The 12086-nt window shown below is 44.3% G+C and overlaps 1 protein-coding gene across 7 annotated transcripts in view; it reads left to right on the forward strand.

Moving 5' to 3' along the window:
* The window catches only part of TLN2 (talin 2), a 1262084-nt gene that overhangs the window by 693244 nt on the left and 556754 nt on the right, over window positions 1–12086 (forward strand). The window lies entirely within an intron of this gene.

Raw genomic sequence — 12086 nt, forward strand, 5'->3', positions numbered from 1 at the left:
ACAAAGACAAATACAGTACATTAAAATAAGAAAACACATATTTTTTAACAAGAGGATCTATATCATAAAAATGATTTGTTCTTTATTTATTCTAATATGGTGATTATATATAGACATATATGTCTTGGGTATCTATATATTTGGAAACAAATTTAATATGAAAAGACTTTATCCTAATGAGCACTTTTTCTTGTAAATCACAAATTACATTAAAACATCATCTAATTATTGGCAAAGAACAAAAAATATAGTGAACATCATACCTTCACAGTAAAACAGAACGTAGTTTCATGTATTATTATTTTTACAGTTCAGGTTTTTGAGAATTCCAACGTTCCAAAACTTCTATGGAGTATACAGTTTCTAAAATAACAAATATATATTATGTTTTTATATATACATAAAAAACACAAACTTCATTCCTGTATATGTCCATTATTGTATAACTTCAACAATTTCCATTTTTAATTTAATATCATATCTAATTCTTATAACAAGCACTGATCAAGGAAATCATTTATTCACAGTAATTTTCACATGATCTTATTTTCAATCTATAAGAAAAAGCAGATAACCCAAGAGACCCATTCAATGAGTACTACTTCCATATTTTATAATGGCAATAGTATCCCCTAGTATCACCATTTAATCGCCCAGTCTAATGTTATTTTTTGTGCCAAAGCTATTATCCAAAACTCCCAAAGAAATGACAATTACAAGAGTCTTAGATATCTTCTAACTAGTAGTATATTTAGTCAGAAACGACTTTTATATACAGTAATCTATGACGCGTATAGAGCTCATTATGTTAGAAGCATGTCAATGTATCCAAGACGATTTATGATGCACAGTAATCCATGACTAAATGCATACTAAAGACTATATTTCTATATACGGTTACATTTTGCTGTAAACATACTTTTCTCTTTTACAAGGTGTTGGACCTGCGATGGGCAAGCCCAGCACAAAGGGGGGTAGCTTGGCTCGAGTGACAAGGCGGTAGAAGGCTGTTGTGTTAAGCCGGCTATGACCAAATAATAACTCCCTGCACACCACATAAAAAGAAGGACACCACACCACTGTTATAGAAAAATACGTTTCGTTTATGTAAAAGTTCTCTGGGTTGGAAGAAGTTCAATTAGTTAATCACATTCACCTTTCTTACATGGGTTTGATTAGCTGTGTACTGGTTGCGTAGGAATAAATGGTTGGACTCAAATAAATATACTGGATAAATATCAGGATTCAATACATTTGGAATAAATATCAGCAATGACTGGAATAAATATCAGCAAAACATCACAGTTGCATAGCAAGTTAGATACCGATCGTTTCACATAAATATCTCAGGGTCATACTGGTATCGCTGCCACCAATTAATCACTTTCAGGGTAAACACATTTAGATTGCCATTTAATGCGGAATGCGCGCTCTTACAGTTTTTGAAGTGTTCACGGGTTCGGGCTCTCTGGGCACAAGATACTCGTGATAATCCTTTAGTTGCACTTAAGCATACTGCGCGTGTATCTGGAAGATAAAGTCATACAATGACTACGGCAATTACACTCCGCGGCCAGCCGGTTTAATACTACTGCGGCCGTAGGAGTCTGTGCGCTTCTGTCAACGCAGGCGGGGTCTCCGAAGGCGGCTTCAGTTCACGAGTCCTCAGACCGTTGAACGGGCTGCCGGAGGGGTCAAACTACCTGCGCGCACAGTTCAAAATTGGAGCCGCACCTCAGTCCCAGAACAATGCGGCAACTTCAGGGGAAGAGACGGTCCCACCTCACTTTAGCTGCGCCAGTAATCGCTCCAGTCAGTATGGCCCTTCTCCCAAGGGCGGAGGGGGGGTTCCAGGGGCTCCGCGATCCTCCCTCCGATCTCACTCACGGGGGGGGGCTCCCACCCACAACAACAGTCCCCAAGTCACTCGGGCAGGGCAGAGACGGTACTCTCGCCCAAATGAAGGCCAGCCTTTCCCCGCCCCAGCGCAGCACCTCACCTTCTGTCCACGATCAGCGCTTCGACGGCGGTGGGTTCGGAGACGTCCGAACGCCCGCCAGGAGGCACTTAAGTTGAAGGGGCCCTGTCAAGGGTCGCAGTCGCGATCTCACCACTGGGGAAGGCGGGGAGGCTCTAACTATGGCCAAAGTCTCTGAGGGGCAATTGGCCACTCGCTGGCCAGGCGCTGAAGGCGAGAGGTCACTGCTCGCGCTTCTGACTGGAACGCCAGTCAGGGTCCACGCCAACAACCTCGGCTGTACTTCGGCCTGCGCTATCAGCTGCCTCAGGGGGGGAAACAGGGCAGGTGTCAATCTGGTGTCAAGTCCTCTTCTATGTTTCTTCTCTTCTCCACTTTTTCTCATCATGGCCGCCAGGGACTGGGCCTTTTATAGCCAGTGCCCTGGGGTGCCAGCACGAGCCAGAAGGTTCTAGAACCTTCCCTGGCTGTGTCAATGACATGGCCCTTCCAAGGTGTCTTTTTGGTCATTAGGAGCCACCATACTGGGCTTCCTAAGGCAGCCATTTTGTGTACTTGTAACTTCTGAGGGGATTCCTGTCAGGTTTGCAGGTTACACAGAGTGCGCCAAAACCTCCAAAGGGTCAGAGGTCAGAAGGACTCCAATGGGAGTCACTCTCATAGGGGACAATGGTGTCCACCATTTTAGGGTTGACAACCTCAGTGTGTAATGCCACCGGTTCCGTCAGGCGCCTTGTACATAGGTGCCAGGAACTTGGTGAGCAACTGAGCGTCAAGGAGCATCTAGCCCCATGAGACAACACACAAAAAGGTCCTGGTAGACAAATAAAAAGCGACAAATTTTAGGAGGCACGGGGGAACAAAATAAATCATGGTGTGAGGGGACTCTCAGAAGCAGACAGGTCTAACACAAGGACACTCAGAACAATGCAAACAACTGAATATAGTTGTGCAAAATATATATTCCAGCCATAAGCGGTTACATATTAAAACCGCAATCAATACATCGCAGTGTAGCTTAATCACTTTACATGATGGAATAGTAATCCACAAATCATGCAGTCTAGTAGTAGTTATAATACACACGTATAACGCTGTGAAGTACAATCAATGTTGGATTTATAGCCCAAACAAACGGAGCAAACATCATTCTATGGGAATACTGGACAATTACGGCGGCCATCTTAGACGTACCGCGACTCATTGTCTATAATACTCATTAATAAGAACCTAGGCGCTTCTACGAATTTAAGGCATATTATATCATAAGCTTTATAACTCTATCTATTTGATATCATCTATATTATTTAAGAATTTCAAATCTTGATCCCAATGATCCAATTCTAAAAAGACCCAAAACTAAGTAAGCATTGTTTAGCGTGAAACATATATTTTCTACCACATTGTCAATTCACTCACCCGCAGTGGCATGGTAACCCGTAACGTGTCTGCTCCTTGGCAGACATGTTTGCAATTTGTCGGACCACTGGCAATCGTTTGGGTCATTCTTTTGCCCATCATTCCACCTCAGTTTGGACCAAGCCATATACAAATCCGTCTCGACACTACTCCAGTAGGAACCCTGAACCGGAACACAAGCAAGCCAGGACCAGTGGTTAGACTTATTGTAAGCATTCCTCCCATCACTTTTTATGCTCAAACTGATGTGGCATGGTGGGCAAAAGAACAATGGGTTGGAATGCTATCCCGAGCGATTGGCTGGTAAGACTTATTGCTAGTAATAAATGGTTATGTGCATCCTCATACTGTGCTCTCACCGGTATTTTACAGTGGAAGGCTTTTATGCCCTTAAACCATCCAAACAAATAGTCGTCGAGAGGCAGCATGTGTGAATGCCAAAGTGAACTGCATTCATGCATATCTAAATGCACCCAAAAGGGTGATAAAACTCATTATGTGTCTGATATTTTCTCCCAGTTTAGTCTGGGGATATGCTAATGACAAATTGATGTTACTAAACTATTCTTCCTTCTCTATAGTCATCACAAAATCACCAAATTAGGAAGAAGATGTCTATACAGCAACATGGCCACATTTACATCTCTCAAATTCATGCATATTTGCAATAACTTTGGCTTGTTAGGTTTCCTGGCATGAACAATAGGACTCAACCACTGAGATGCTTCCACTCTCTATCACTCTAGCACTCAAGAATGTTTCCAACCCTTCTTAAAGTTGATCGTCATTGGTATCCTAAGTACTTTGTGCACCACGGATTTCATACCTCTTCTCAGAACAATCCTATGTTTGACTTTTTTCAGTCTTAATAGCTTATCATTGAAAAGTTCAAGCTGTAGATGTATAGCTGTTGCAGCAGTAATTCCTTCTACAATTCGAAAAACAGGTTCTAAATTGCCTGGTTTTAAAACTGATCCTAGCTTGGCATGAAGACACCACCCGAATCAAGTGCTCCCGTTTTTTGGCAACATATATCGATTCCACTGCCTCTCTGTTCTACGTTGTAACGCCTCATTTATAGGGAACAAAACCATAACCTCTAAGGTGTATATCTGATGGTCTCCATTTGTAAAAGTCCCTTTTCCCTTTTTATAATATACAATACACTTCTCAAGACAAAATGAAATATGGAGCTCTGGAGTCTGCCATAGCTTGCACACAGTAAACATAAAGAGATGATGGACGGAGCGCTGAAACACTCACCCCCAGTCACAGATCTGGGTTGAATCCATCATCATTCTTTATTTCACTTCGCCACCTCAGTTCAGACCCAGCCATATGCAAATCAGTCTTGATCCTGTGCCTCATGGGAACAGTCCAGCCTGAACTGCCAAGCCAGGTCTTCCCTGGACCAGAAACTAGCATCCTGGGACCGGTTTCGGGGTAACACCCCTCATCAGCCAGGCTAGCTTGAATCCAGTGGCAAAGTGAACAACACATACATTCGGTTTCCGGTTCACAGAAAGACGGAAGGCCTGTGAGCTCATCCGCATAATCTATATCCACCGCAAAACATATATTTTAACTAGCATTATCTGTTGTATCAGAGCTCTCCATATCTAGTACCAAGAACACCATATGTCTGACAGTGATTACCGCAGAATTCCCTGTCGCAATGTATTTGATGCACCTTTGTCATGTAATCCCTGCTGCGGCAAGCTTTAGTTAGATGTCCTTTTCTTCCACACTTTTTGCATTTGCACCTCCAATCAGGACAATTTTAAAGATTTGCTATTCAACTATAATTTCCGCATCTAAAACCTATTCCTTTTACCTTTGTGTTACCTCAACCCCGGTTAATATTTTAAAATTCTTATCTCCTGCATGTGTTTGTTATTCCTTAGCGCAATTGTCATCACACATTTGCTCAAGGCATCCACTTTGTCATACTTCTGATTTACTGTTCTTCCACAATTTGCACTCATGTCTGTTCCTTGAGCAATGGTAATGGGACTTTTAGTTTTTGGGTCACAGTTTAATGTCTGAGTTCTCTACATTTTTTCAATTACTTTTATATAGTTGACTGCCACCTGTAAAAATTCCAACACGTTGCTATGTTAGCATTCTGCTACAAAGCGACGTCACCACTCCTTAATTTATTCTTTCCAAACCAGTGCTTGAAATGGATAAATAGAAGTGCAGGTACCCTGTACCAGGGTATCTGCTTGTTTCCGGAAAGTACCTGTACTCTCTAATTAAAAGTATTACGTCACTCTTGAAAAGTGCAGGTACTCTCCCTCTCAAAATGAAAAAGTGCCGGTACTCCGTACCGGACAGTACCGGCCCATTTTAAGCACGGTTCCCAAGTAACATGTTGTCAGAATGAACCACACTTCTCGATGCCTTTACCTGACCACTGCTTCAGACTGCACCCCATGCTTTTCCTCTTATGGTATCCATCTTGTTGCTGTCACAAAGTGTACCACATTTTCCTCTTCTACTTAATGGTCTTAACTGTTGCTTCTAAAAAGACCCTCTATGGCCGTCAGGCGTCAGTCTCTTTTCTTAGAGACCACATCTTTGATCTTAAAAGCATAACCTGATTGGTTGGCAAGTCTCCCCACTTCCCTAACATAATGCAGTTACTATGTGAACGCACGCAGGCTCCAGAGGGTATCCAAAGTGCACGACCCACCCTTGCAAAGTGTGAAGAGAGCCCACTTAGGTCTCCCATATCTCAGAGATGTTCATTGGCCTTGGAATGAATCATTTGGGGGCCCTAAGGGTCGCCCACCCCACGCTGCAGGTGCTAGTGCAACGCCCCCTGGCAGGCTCCTACGTTACCACTGACTGAAGTCCTCGTCGCCATACGTAGGTTCTCTGGGCGACACAAAACTTGCCTGATGTTGCCTGGAGTTTACATGACATGCCTGCTTCTCGTTAGACATATTTAGCTCGTATGAACAAAAAATCTTCTGATCCCCGTTTGACCTGATTAGATGAAAACGCAGGAGTGAGCAGGGTCCTAACGTCGGGATTGTTGAGACCTTTACAAGTACATCAGAGATGGCTCTTTGCGCTTTTGAGTCGTTGTTTAAAACCCTTCTACCACGTCCCCTCTCCCTTCTGTCAGCCTGGCAAGGTCTAACATCCCCTTCCCAAAATGTTACAGTTTTCGATGCAGAGCAAGATTGATGTTCAAGTTTTATTGTGGCGTGAATGCGCTAGAGCCAGCATGAGACGTACTAACAAACTGCTAGAGAACAATTCCACACAGCATTATTCCACAATAACATTCAAATCATAAAATACATAACAGCTGATGTGACAATATTCCAGAAGCCTGGACAATCCAGTAGCATAGAAATCCGATCGTAGCACCTCGTCTCTTCTTTGAGCCCTTCCCTGCGGTTCCTAAGGGGCAGTAGTTGTTTAGGGGGCCTTTGATTGACGAGTGACTCGAGTCGTCTAATTTTTTCCAATTTTTGAGAAGTAGGAAAGCCATCGAAAGAATGATAGCGAGAGCAGAAAAGGAGTAAGGGATAGAGAAGACATACACATAGCAAATCATGGGAAGGGAAGACATAGTTATTGTGAGAGGGTGCAAGGACTGAAAGTCGCACACATGATACTTTGTTAGTGAATGAGCCTTTGAAGGACGAAAAGTTACTGCAGTGTCCTGTGTGCTTCCATCCCCTGTGTGTCTGAGCTGGTGTCTGGAGTGCTGAGAGGGAATGAGGTCACAGAGTGCTAAATACTCATTCAAACCCGGAGAAGAACGCTTTCACCGTCAGTACCTAATGAATTCGAAATGTGTAAAAGTCAAATTAGAAAAACAAGCCTGTGGTTTTAAGAAAATAGAAAGTGATACTGCTTCAATTACTTATCGGTAATTGCATTACACTGATTCCTCTTCCCTCGCTTCTATTCATTACACACATGAGGCATTCCTGCCTCACCAGCCACCCATACCACGTGACTCAAATCCGTAATAAAAATACCCCCCCCCCCCCACTTCCTGTAATACCACATAATCCGAAACCACACCAAGAAGGTTAGCCTGGACTACCAGGGAGGGATGTAATGGATAGAAGCGAGGGAAGAGGACTCAGAGTAATGCAATTACCGGTACATAATTGAAACATTACCTCCTCATCCCTCCCTCACTTCCCTTCATTACACACATGAGATGTGAAAATCCATACAGGACAACCAAATTGGAGATGCACAAAAAAACATGTTTATTAGAAAAATACAGACAACAAGGAAGCACCGCTATTCAGGTAATCATGCTGTCCAGTTGATCCCCAAACAGCATTTTACCCTCAAATGGAATCTTAAGGAGAGCTGACTTTTTGGAGAAATCCGCCTTCTAGTCTATCAAGCTCCATGAAGAAACTCCCTACAGACAGCGTCGCCTTTCTTTCATGGGGAAGAGACTCTTTCCCTCTAAGCAGCAGTTCCACATGCTTCTCTTCTTCTGCCAAGAACCCCACTTTAACTAGATGTCCCCTAAAATGCATTTGGCTAAAAAGTACTTCTCACTAAGCAATGGCAATAGAACACACCACCTCTGGAGGTGCCTGCCTGTGGTTTAGTTGCGTGGCCTTTTTGTAGTTACTCTTGAATGTTTTCCTTCTGTTGCAAAACCCGTTATTGTTGATATTAGGACTCTGTTCTCCTTTACCCTGCTAACCAGTGGTAAAGTGTGTGTGCTGCCTCCCTAAAACATGGTAAAATGGGCTTACACCTGATTCATACATTTAATTTACTTGCACATCCCTAGTAAATGGCACTACTTGAACCAAGGGCCTTAAACTAAATGTTACTTGTGGGCTGCAACGCTCATTGCGTCACCCACTAAACTACTGTTTTAAAAGATATCTCAGCACTGCAGCCTCTAGTGCAATTTTAAACTGCCATTTCGACCTGGCCAAATAAACATTTTATGAATGATATACCACGCACACCTTTTTGTTTGATGCTGTAATTCAAAATCTATAATGTTCTGGGCGTGCTGGGAGGAGTCGTCCTCTAAACCAAGACGTAGTAATGAATGCAACAGTTGCACCGCCCTGGGATGGGTGGTGTCCCTTCTAAGCACAACCAATTGCTAGCGAAAACGTCGCAAATCCAAAGTAAATCAAAAGTTCCAGGAAGTTGCAAATAATAGGTTTATTCTTGAATGATTCACCATCGGATAATCCTCATTGTAATCATGAGATTGTCCAAAGTGTAAAGATTCGGAAATTCAAATTACTGTAAGCAGCTGAAGAATAAGCCCCAATGCATTTCAGGTTTAATGATTACCCTTCGTCAGGAGGAATGGTCCTAAAAAACGTAAAGATAGGAGTAAATTGAAACAGCCGATTTAGTCGAACTAATGTTAATCATGCTGGTGCCTAGTAGCTGGAAACCGCAATCGTGCGTGTTAATAAAAGAGATACAGGAAAAAAATGAAAAGAATACGTGCTGTGACACGATCAAATCAAGAAAATGCTAAAAATGGTTCGTAATAAAATATAGTAACACCCAGTGTCGTTTGCCTTTGCAGTGTAATAAAGTGCTCCAAAGGAATGAGGCTGTTGAGTGTGTCCGCGAACAGTTTAAAGTAAATGTAACCGATAGCACGGCAGTGAAGAAATGTGTCAGAACAGTAAACCGAAAGTTAAACCCTGTGCACAGACAGCGTGTAGAATACGAAATAGCAAAGAAGAGTCATAATATCAACCCGGTGTCAAGAAAATACATGAAAAGAGATGCGCATACCTCGATGTTAATTAGGATAGCGTTCAGCGTGCTCCCGTTTGTTTGAAAGTGTTCACATGGCGGCGATAGACTGCCGCAGTTATAAACAATGAAAGGGGGAGTGTGGGGAGTGTACTGCTCTTCATTGATGTGGCGGCCATGTTGGAGTGGGTGAATGTATGTCGACCAAGTAGAATATTACCGAAAACAAAAACGTAACGACGAAATGAAAAACAAAATGTAATAAAATGAAATTTAAAAAGTGAAAGGGTGTATGGGGTAATGCAAAAATATAGCAGCCAGTTATGAAATGAAAAGTAAATCACTCGAGGTAAAAAGTCATACAAGAGAGAAGATGTGGATCAAGGGAAGTATTGCAGCAAAGTCAAATAGTAGAGCATGAAACAGAAACAACCATGTAAAAATGAAAAGCGCGGTGTAAAAAAATGCTCAAGGCTAAGAATCAAAAGTGAAAAGGGATACAGAGGTAGAGAGAATTATGGAAAATAAATAAATAAAAAGTTGGCTGAAACAAAGGTATAACTGTTTTAAAAGATATCTCTGTTAAATGGTAGCGGCAGTTTCAGTCGATAACCCTTCAAGTATTGCCCGGCGGTAATCGCCTCTCATACCATTCGATAATTTACCAATGACAGAGGCAGGCGCCGGAGACTGGAAGGCAGGAAACAAAGTTTTATTCCGTCGGAGCAGAACACATCAGATCAGACAGCAAGGTATCGTCACGAGGTGCTCTAACTGCATCTCTGAGGCCTGGCCTCTTATACACAGGTTTATGACTTTATTGTACATGGCACATTCTTGAGATTACTTTGATGTATAAAAGAACGTCTTCGGAATCCCCACTTCGAACTCGTTCCCACACATATCTACAGTGGAAGTCCCCACCCCATCTACAGTAGGAGATGGCTATCACGCAGCTGGACATTCCGCCAATTCCCGGGGGTGTGTGCAACCGGCCGGGTCTCAGGGGGTAGGGGCTTTGATCCACTGTAATCCCTTTGATGTGGGGTGTTTCCCTTACAGTAGGGGCAATAAACTGCATCCGCAGGGCTAGGTGATGGCCTGGGACCGGTTCGGATAATGGGGCGCAGAGGAAGGGGGTTATCAAAGAGATGCATGACCATGTATGGGATGTCGGTCGGGCGTGGGATGTGGTTCCATGGCAGGGTCGCGCAGAAGGAGAGGGTTTATGGCCCGTGTATGAGAGAGCGGGGGTGGCCGGCGCGCGGGGGATGCTCGCAGCGCCAGGGGAAAGCGCTGGCGATCGAGAATGAGCGGGGAGAGAGTGGGGTGCCTAAAATGGCGGCCGTGCATTCGCTGTGCGTGGCGCTGGGGAGAGGCAAGATGGCGCAGATAATGTTCAGTTACAAGCTAAATTTCCACAGTCCTCCCTTTTAACATATCTCGCCAGCTTGTCTAGTTCGGATCTATCCCCAAAATACTACGAATTTCCACCTCATACAGAGCTTTCATTCGCTCTGTTTCAAAGTCCAAAGTCTTAGGGCAGATGCAGTTCATAAAAAGCGAACATAAAGGTGGCAGACACTGAATCCCCAAGCAACATCCACATAGTATCACAATCGGTATTAGGATAAATGAAAACAGCCTCCATCCCCAACTTTTAATAGTGTCCCAAAACCAACTCCCCAGTGACCATTCTTCTTGCTCTTGATGGACCTCTGCGGATAGTCTGTGGAGGTGTTCAATTGCTTTGTAGACTGAGGGTGAGTTATCCGGTACGTAGGTACAACAGCTGGACCCAATGATGCGGCATGCTCCTCCACGATCAGCCAGAACCACATCTAGAACGAGGCGGTTCTGAAGGGCCACTAAGCGGACGGCCTGGAGCTCGGCGGTGTTGTTGGCGAGGGCGCCAGCCGTAATGTTCATCGCCGTTTCGACTGCCTGGGTTAAGTGGCGGATGGCACGGCTGTTTGCCATTGGACCCCAGAGTGGAACAAGGCCTTTTACTGCGTCCATGAACTGTGCTCCGGCGGAGTCGGCTTGCACAATGTCTTTGGCCCGTTTCTGTCGGTGATGGTTTGCTGGAGCCACATATGTCGGAGGAAGGACAAAGGTAATGTAGCAGGTGCCTCCCCAACCTTTCGGAAGCCAGGTGTAGGCCTTAGTACCACAGACGAAGTACATATTCGGGGAGGCAACAAAGGAGGGTGGGTCAACTGAGTCCAATGTTCGGGTGATGAGGCAGGAGCTGTGGCCCACCAGCTGCGCCCCCAGGCCTTCGAGGCACACAAATCCAGTGATGTTGATGACGGACAGGGCCACTGTTAGGGTGGCGGCCGTCCGTTTCCGGAGGTAAGAGAAGGTGGGTCTGGCTGGGTTGTTGAACACTTGCATTTCAACTCGTTCTTTGGCAGGGATGTCCATGTGAAAGGAAGTGTTCGATCTCAGAGGGCAGAAGAGGGCAGAAGTTCTTCCAGTTTTGTTCAGCCAGAACCCATGGTAGAGGTGTGACATGGTTCTGCCGGAAGTGGCATTGTCCTTGTAGCTTTCTTGCAGGAGGATTAGCCAGGCGAGGCAGGAACCATGGACAGAAAAAGGTGAAGGGATGAAAGGGATAGAGTGTCCAGTAGCATGTGGTAGCAACCCACAGATCCAGCAATTAGTGGCGTTGGCGGCAAGATTGTGTTGGTGGAGCAACTGCACAAAAGAGTTATTCCAGAACTCCTTACGCCTTTCTCGGAGTTGGGGTGAAAGTGAGATCAGATGGTGTTCTTTCGTGGTGGTAGGTTGAACGGTGGTCAGCAATGTCTTATGAGCGGGTGTGCTCTCCTCCATGATCCAGAAGGTGACCACGAGGAGAAGGCAAAAGAGAAGGGTAATGAAAAGTGCAATAGTCTTTAAGCTGTGCATTCGGTCAGTCTCTGGGTTTTTGTAGTGGATCTTCGGACGTCCGGTT

This window comes from Triturus cristatus, chromosome 3_1, assembly GCF_964204655.1.
Source record: "Triturus cristatus chromosome 3_1, aTriCri1.1, whole genome shotgun sequence".
NCBI classification, from domain to species: domain Eukaryota; kingdom Metazoa; phylum Chordata; class Amphibia; order Caudata; family Salamandridae; genus Triturus; species Triturus cristatus.